Genomic DNA, 8,753 nt, shown 5'->3' on the forward strand with positions numbered 1-8,753 from the left:
GTATTTGAAATATTTTTGTAAGAAATATTTTCAAATAAATCCAAGAAAATTCTAGCAAGTCACATATGCCTAATGTAACGATCATGCAAAGATTTATTCCAATCAAATAAGTTTTGGTTCACAAAAGTGCCCCAAAACCATCCCTATCGAGATCCAAATTTGAGCAACCCTACATTGCCAACTGTCTCCTTTTGATCCCAAATTTTGTGAACATGCTCAAATCTCTAAATGAATACACCACACCAAGTGGTGCATCAAGGATAATAGATTTGCATGACTAAATCTTGGGAAACCCATTTCTGTTGATTTCTAGGGTTAGCCAAAGTTACATTGCAACTTTCTTCAAATGAGCTCAAACTTGGTGATCAACCATGTTTATATGTGACATTTGATCTTGTTAAATCCCATGTTAGGGAGAATCCAATAACTTGCCTAAATCACCATCAAACACCTTCTGTCATTGTGCCAAAACCATAATTTTGACCCCCTTCACTATTCTGCTTTGCCTCAAATTTTTACCAGAGCTGCTCCTAATCATCTTCTACCTCTGGTAAAGATTGCAAGTCCATGCCTCAGTTATTTGTGGGTAACACCCTCTCTTTCTCTCTCTATTCACCCATGGCATCACTCCCTCTCTCTCCCATTTCTTTATCTAGCACCTCCCCTAGCTCTTGGCCACACTAGAGCATCTAAGGGAGCCCTAGGGCACAAGTGGACAAGCACCTGGCCTTTAAAAATGGCCATGCCGGCCATTGACACGCTCTGGAGCGTACTACAATGCACCAGGGCACTGTAGCTTGCCAATTCCAGCGTGCCCGACCACCACGGGCCTCCCCAACGTGTCTCCCGAGGTCTCCTTGGTGTACGGGAGACAGAATGCTCACTGCCCCTCCTAAAACTCTCTCCTCTCCCCTCCATGAGCTCACTCGAGCGGATCCGTGGGCGCTGCCACAGTGCACCGCGGCCACGCCCATACAAGCCACCCCGAGCTATCTCTCTCCTAGGTTGGAACCCCATCTCTCCTGTGCACCTCCCAAACATCATCCCTCACCCTCTCGTGCCCTCCTGCCCCCTCCATGGTCGGAGTGCCACCGCCATGCCCTCGGGCATACCCGAGCCTTCGCTGCGTCCCCCGCTCCCTCTGGTCACTCTCGAGCACCCCCACAGCCTCCAGGGACCTCACCACCCTCAAGTTCTTCTTCTCTATAGCCGAATTTGCTGGATCCATCCTCACCTTCATCTCCCTCCGCCCTGGTCAGCAAAGGGCTCACTATCGAGCTCACTGGTGGCCCTCTCAACCACCACCGGACGCGGCGGATCCCTTGAGCTCTCCGGCACATGCAGCCACACCGGGGATGGCCTATGTCACTGGCGCGGGGCGACGCCCGAGCCTTTGCCTCCCCAGCCATCACCCGCGTGCGAGGAAGAAGACGAGTAGGGCGAGGGAGATGGCCTTGCAGCTATTCCCCACGAGTCAGCGACCCGCCGGCAGCCGCGTCATTTAAGTGGAGGCGGGTTCAGCTACTGGCCCCTCCCCCACACTATTGGCCCAGTGCAAAAGTGTGCCATCAACATCGCCTGGTTGCCCCGCACAGCAGAGCCACTAGGCCGGCCCACAGCTATATGTCGCCATGTGCGCATGTTAAGGGTAACTCCTTATTCTTTTTCTTTTTCAAGGAATGTGGTAAACTTCATGAAAAATTCAAATGAACTCCAAATTTGATGATTCAAATTTCTAGTAATTCCTAAATTCATGCTTTATGACAAGGTGCTATTTGCACATTTCTCTAGAAACATTTACTTCACAAATATTTATGAAATCCCACTTTTCAATTTCTGTGATAAACTTTAGAAATCACAAAGAGCTCAAATTTGATCCAAATGCCATTATTCAAATTCCTAGATACTTATAAGTTCAAAACTTAGTTTTTGAACATTTTTCCCAATACTTTATATGCCATATTGGTCCATTTCTCCATATATTGCCAACTTAGCAAACTCATAGGAAAATCATTTGAACTCCAAATCCAGTGAAACCAACTCCTAGATGCTTCTAAAATCATTCCTTGTTAAATGGGTGCCATTGCTAATTTTTCAAAATAATATTTTTGTATACTTCTTGCAAATCCATAAATCCCTTGAATCCTTCATATTGAAATGTTCCAAAATATCCATGATCCAGTCCCAATGAAACCACCTTGATCATTTTTCATATGACCAAAGGTATGCTAGAAAAGCCAATTCACATTTTTAGAGCACTTTTATTTTTGCCTTATTGTGTTTTTTATTGTGATTGTTTCTGATGTTAGTTGACGAAGTAGACGGAATACTCGGAGATGGACCAGAAGGATTGAAACCTTGCGGAGCCAGGCAAGCAGCCCTTTGATCATGATGAACCATTTTACATCATAATAGCATTTTTCAGTGTTTCATCGAATGCATAATATCTTGAATGGCAACCTTATTAGGCTTGCCTCCGTTTGCATACTCCGTTGATACTTGCATTGTTGATGACTCTACCCTTGCTTAGAGTCGTGTTGGTGGGAAGTAGATAGGTGTTATAATAGTTGGCTAAGCAAAACGGGGCAGTGTTCTGCATGGAAAGAAACAAGTGTGGTTTGACATACTTGCAAATAGCCCAAGTGGGTGCCACTAATGCCCCTAGGAGATCTTGATGAACTAGGCCACTACTTGGTGTAGAAGTAGTGTACCGAGGCTTGATGAAAGTGTTGTTACAGAGACGGATTAGATTTTAAGATTTGTCGACTGACCCAACCAAACATGCACAACCACTCTACCCTAATATGGGAAAGGGCATTATTGATTACCTAGTTCATGCTAGCATGGATGCCCGCATTACTGGTGACGGGAGTGGCATGGTCACTCTCAGGACGGTGTCGTGCTTGGATAGGCGGCCATGATTGTTTTCACAGGGCACCGGACACACCATTGGTACCCCATGCTTGTGTTATGTGATGACTATGGGAGCGTGGTTCCACCAAATTTATTATGTGACAATGTTTGGCACGGGGGCTGCTACCAATCGAGTGGACACTATGTTAGTCATGGCTAGGGAAAGGTAGTGATCGGGTGCTTACCCAGGGTACTTGAGGTACCACGGGTCATGGATGACATGGAAGTTCCCTGGATCTTGTGGGTAAAGTGTGCAACCTATGCAGAGTGTCAAACTATTCGAATAGCCGTGTCCACGGTCAAGGACAGTTGGGTGGTGCTGCTTAGACTATGCCCATATGCTTCTGAAAAACAACACGGTTTGGTAATATCGTTGATATGATTCGTGAGGAAGTCACGATGAGCTTGATCATGAGTTCTTATAACTCTTTCTCGATGTTGACATCTGTAACCTCTTGATACTTGTCGCAGACGCATTCATGTCCTTGATAAATGATGATTACTTGCATGAGAAAAACTAGCTTTATGCAAAAATGGCAATTTAGTAGCACAACCTTGCATAACTATTCTGTTATCACTTTTGGGTTGCTTGTGAGTACATTCAAACGTACTCACTGCCCCACAAAAAAAGACACATCCATGACATTTTGGGACAAACGAATTTTTTTCTATCATGCTTATGACACTTCTATGACGATAATTGTGACAAAACCCGGTATCATCATAGATGTGGTGGAATCCTACTTTTATGCTAAAAATAATAACATGAAATGGGATTTTCATCCTGGGCGGGCCGGAGATGCACCTGCATGACATTCTTTGGGCCATGCATGACGGAAAAAATCATGGTAGAAGTGAGTGCGAGGAAAAGTTTGCGGATTTCCTGGTTACGGTGGGTGGTTGGGGCCGAGCGATGCACGGAGGGATTACGCGTTTGTCTCGTACACGTATGTGCGTGTGTGCGAGGTGTTGGGCTCTAATTGAACCCGATCGAGGCGTTCGCTTACTGAACCCGAGCGATTGTACTAGCTACACGCATTACTGAACCCGAGCTATGGATCCCTTGGCTGTTAACTGAACCCGATCGAGCGATTCCTATTGCTGCTAACTAAAGCCGATCGAACCTGCTGCCTCTTGATGAACAGTGAGCGTTGTTGGGGGTTGGATGAACAGTTCCCAGTGGGGGCTGGATGAACAGGACTCCGTGGTAGTAGTAGGTTGTTGCCGCTGGATGAACAGGATCCCGATCTAGGAGGTCGGTGGAGGGTGGATGAACAAGACCCCATGGAGGCTCCATGAATAGGACCCCGTGGAAGGCTGGTTGAATAGTAGCCGATGGAGGGATGGTTGAATAGTAGTCGGTGGAGGCTGGATGAGCAGGACCCCGTGGACGAACAGTAGCTGGTGGAGGCTGGAGGAAGTCAACGATGGATGAACAGTAGCAGGTGAAGGCTAGAGGAAGTCGCCTTTGGATGAACAGTAGCAGGTGGAGGCTGGAGCGAGGCAATAGACGGTGGATGAACAGTAGCCCGTGGAGTTCCATTTTGCGGTACGCCACACCCCTCCCAATGAACAGGACCCCATTTCAACCATAGGTGCTCCAACACAAGTTTGTTTCCTCTGTTTTGCGGTACGCCACACCCAAAATCAACAACAACCCCTTTTGACCGTAGGCACTCGAACACAAGGCCATTTCCTCCGTTCTAGGGTATGCCAGACCCTTCCCGATGAATAGGACCCCGTTTCGACCGTACGCGATCGAACAAAAGGCTGTTTTCCTCCATTCAGCGGTACGCCAGACCCCGCTCCGGTTGTTTCGTCCAAGCCAGTTGGCTCCCATTGAACATGGCCCTTTCCGACCCAGTCTGTTGCCTCCCGATGAACAGGATGCGTTCCGACCCAGTCACTTGGCTCCCGGTGAACATGACACTATTTCCTCCATTCCGACCCATCCGGTTAGCTGCTGATGAACAGGATAACATCGCTGCCATTCGTTGCCTCTCCATGTACACGATCCCTTGAAGTCCGTATATGCGAGTATGAGTTTCAAGGCCCCGCTCGTATGTACGTACATGGCCGTATTTTTTGGCGTGTGGCTGTATGTACGTGTACATGATTTAGAAGGGACAACCTGAACTGCTACGTGGGGGGCTCTACTATGACATGTGCTGCTACATACTCGGCCACGGTTCATCGTTGTAGAGCGACTGATTGACCAGTATGTACATGCACGTTCGCGACAAGACGACTATGCTACATACGCTTTGACCGGGTGGGTCCCAGCTGTCAGGGAGGATAAGGACGCACTTTCTTGCGTGCGAAGATACATATGTCGGGTCCTAGCTGTCAGGGGAAGTAATCATTTTTTTCCCATAATAAGGACACACTTCCTTGCGTGCGAAGATGTAGCTGGTGGGTCCCAGCTATCAGGGCGAGAAAGCATTATTTTTCTGGGTAAAAAGGATGCAGTTTCATGCATGGGTCCATGAGCGTGGTGCGTCCCCACTGTCAGCCTCTCACGTACAGTCATCTTTCGAGGACTCTCGATTGTTGACCATGTTGACCACACCATGTCGAGCGCACCAAGGCCGATGGACGACAGCAAGGCCCCAGACTGGAATGACCCGGAGATGGGGAAGACACGACAGTGGAGTCGCAGATGGAGAGGAGTGGGAACTTGACTGGTTTGGGTGCGTGGCAGCACTGCCGCCCATGGGAGACATGAGCTAGGACAAAAGTTGAAGAAGTAGCATGGGTGTTGGATTAACATCCAATGGTCCAGCTGCTAGAATCATTTGTTGATTAAGTTGAGAAAGCCCTGCATACGCGTCAGCTTAGTAGGCCCACAAGTCAGCCACCAAATCCCCCGGGTCCCAGCTGTCATGGAGAGGAATAGTTTTTTTCGCATAACAAGGAGGCACTTCCTTCCATGCGAACATACAGCCGGTGGGCCCCAGTTATCCGTGGGTGGAAACATTTTTTAGCTTAATAAGGAGGAACTTTCCTTGCGAGCGACCATGGACCTCGTGGGTCCCAGCTATCAGCCTCTCCATGTACAGTCTACCGATGACTCTTGTTTGTTGACCATGCCGCGCCGAGCGCAGCAAGGCGGTGGATGACGGTGAGGCCCCAGATGGGAACGACCCAAAGATGGGAAGACACGGAAGTGGAATCGCAGATTTAGAGGAGTACAAGGGTTATAACTAGTTCTGGTGCGGCATGGGGCTGCAGTCAATGGAGAATAACATGAGGTGTGGAGGGGTGGAGGGATAGCCTGGCCGGCGGTGGGGTAGCGCTTCACAGCGATGCGTGCTAAGCAGAGCCGCTAGCCGCCGGAGGCCAGAGCAGGCGGTCCAGGCGATGCTGGAGGAAGAAGACGTGAGATTGAAGGTGCATGACTGCCATTGGATATAAATCCAATGGTTGTGGATGTCAGAATCATTTGTTGACTAAGTTGACAATGCCTTGCGTAGGTTTCGACCTATTCTCCCACATGTCAACCTGCAAAAATGTGGCATATATTTAACCTATTTGCTAGGCTGGGTGAACAAATAATTTCACGTCAATGCGGCCCATTTAATATTTTCTAAGAAATCCCAGCCCATTTGCACTTTCTTGAAAGATACGAATTAACTGGGCTTGTCCTATATTTAATGTTAGGTTAGAAGGAGCAATTAATATCAAAAAATAAACCGGAGCAACACATTTTATTATATATCAAATTAACAAATTAGCGAGTTATTGCTCAAAAGAAAAAGGAGCGCATTATTATTACATTGGTCCTTAAAATCTTCGCAAGCTTTTGTACGCAATCACATGGATTTTCCTTGCTTTATAATATTACTTTTATAAGTTAATAAGACTTGGGATGTTTTTATAATGTATATATAAGTCTGTATTAAATATACGATAATAGTAATAATATAAATATATATAATGTGGTTAGAAGGGAAAACATAAATTGGACACTACATAATCATTCTTATATATAGATAAATAGAACAGAGATCTGCGTTCTATTAAAATAATATATTGGGCTGCAGATGTTTAAGAAAAGTAATACCTACGTTGGGAGGCCCATAGGCCGGTACGTACAAGATGTACCTCAAAAAATAAGTGGAAACCACTGCCTCGGTATGTCATAGGCTACGCACGTTAAAAAACAAAACCTAGGCCTAGCTGATACTTGTTCGCCCTCTGGAAAAAAAATACAAGCTAGATCCCCGATACCCCTTTACCGCAACAACAACAATAAAAAGTTCCCCATTACCCCTGAAAAAAGCTCCCCAGTGACAGTCATTGTTGGAAATTTATTTCGTTTATTGACTAGGTTGACAAACCCATGGGCCCCAACGTCAGTATACAATTAAGAGGAAGCTTTTTTTCCAATGAGGCACTTGCTTGCATACGGCTTGGACCTGGTGGGTCCCCACAGTCAGCCTCTCGGCGTACAATCCTCTCCGGATTCCTCTCATTTGTTGAGCATGTTGACAACGACATACGACGACACCACGGTGAGCGCACACAGACGAGAAAGAACCGGAGCCGCGGAAGATGCATTGATTCTTTCGAACATACCGCACAAGCCCGGTGGCTGCAGCCCTCTCACCCAAAAGATGTATTGCCCGGGTTCAATTCCAACTAGTGTAGTTGAAAAATATCTAACACTTGCCAAAATTTCGTCCCGAGTTTACCCAGTTTTTCGTACACTCAACATTGTCTTGCCATTTTGAAAAGTGCATATCTTTTTGACTTTGTATCATATGAAGATGTGCTATATGTCAGGACCCCGATTCCATGCCACACCGATCTAGCATGTAACACCTCATATCACTTTGCGGCCTCACGCATGGTATTCCCACGGGTGTCGCCTTACTAGGCCTGGGACCGTTTGCGCCTTTTGGCACACGTATATGATAGTGTCACTAGCATCCATATGACAAAGAACCCAGGCTGACATGGCTAGTCGTGAACCCAAAGTGGCGCTAACTTATAGGGACATGCATACATGACCCAGCAACGAACATGTCAATCAACAGCAAGTGAATCCCAAGTCATAGCAAGCTACAAGGACTTAGAGGATCACCGCGTGACAATTCCCCGAAGGGACAAAGACACAGGAACGAAGGACACATGCCGGCCAGCCTAAGTGTTCCGAAGCAGTAGCAAGCTACCAAGGCTCAGTGGAAGCACTAGGAGACATTTCCCGATAAAAGAGGCAACCAAGGATAAACAACTAGATAGTCAGATCCCACACATACCAAGCATTTCAATCGTACACACAATATGCTCGACATGTGCAAATACAACATGGCATCACAACAAAACTCTACAACTAAAGTACTTTATTTAAAGGCTCCAGAGAGACATACATATCATTCACACAGATAGGAGTCACACGACCCAGCATTTAGGTCATACAAACATACAAGCCATAAGAGGAAGCAACATGTCTGAGTACAGACATCTAGAAAGTAAAAAGGCTTGGGGAAGCCTAACTATCCTACAAGTATACACCATGTGCTCAGGATCACCACCTGGGCCTTAGGCTACTCGTCGAGATCAAGGTCTACGTAGAACTCAACAGAAGGGTTTGCAGCATCTTATGAAAACGTAAATAAGCAAACATGAGTACAAAGGTACTCAGCAAGTGTTACATCAGATCCTACATGCATGCACATTATCAATGAAGGGATGGCAGGGTTATTGCAGCAAGCCAGCTTTGACACTTGGCTAAACTATCTTACGAGACTCCAACTTGTAATTGTTTTGCGCACTCGAGTCCACTACACACCACATCTATACACTACCCGGGATCCACTCCCGTCATCCTACGGAAG

The sequence above is a fragment of the Triticum dicoccoides genome, chromosome 2B (genome assembly GCF_002162155.2).
Source record: "Triticum dicoccoides isolate Atlit2015 ecotype Zavitan chromosome 2B, WEW_v2.0, whole genome shotgun sequence".
NCBI classification, from domain to species: Eukaryota; Viridiplantae; Streptophyta; class Magnoliopsida; order Poales; family Poaceae; genus Triticum; species Triticum dicoccoides.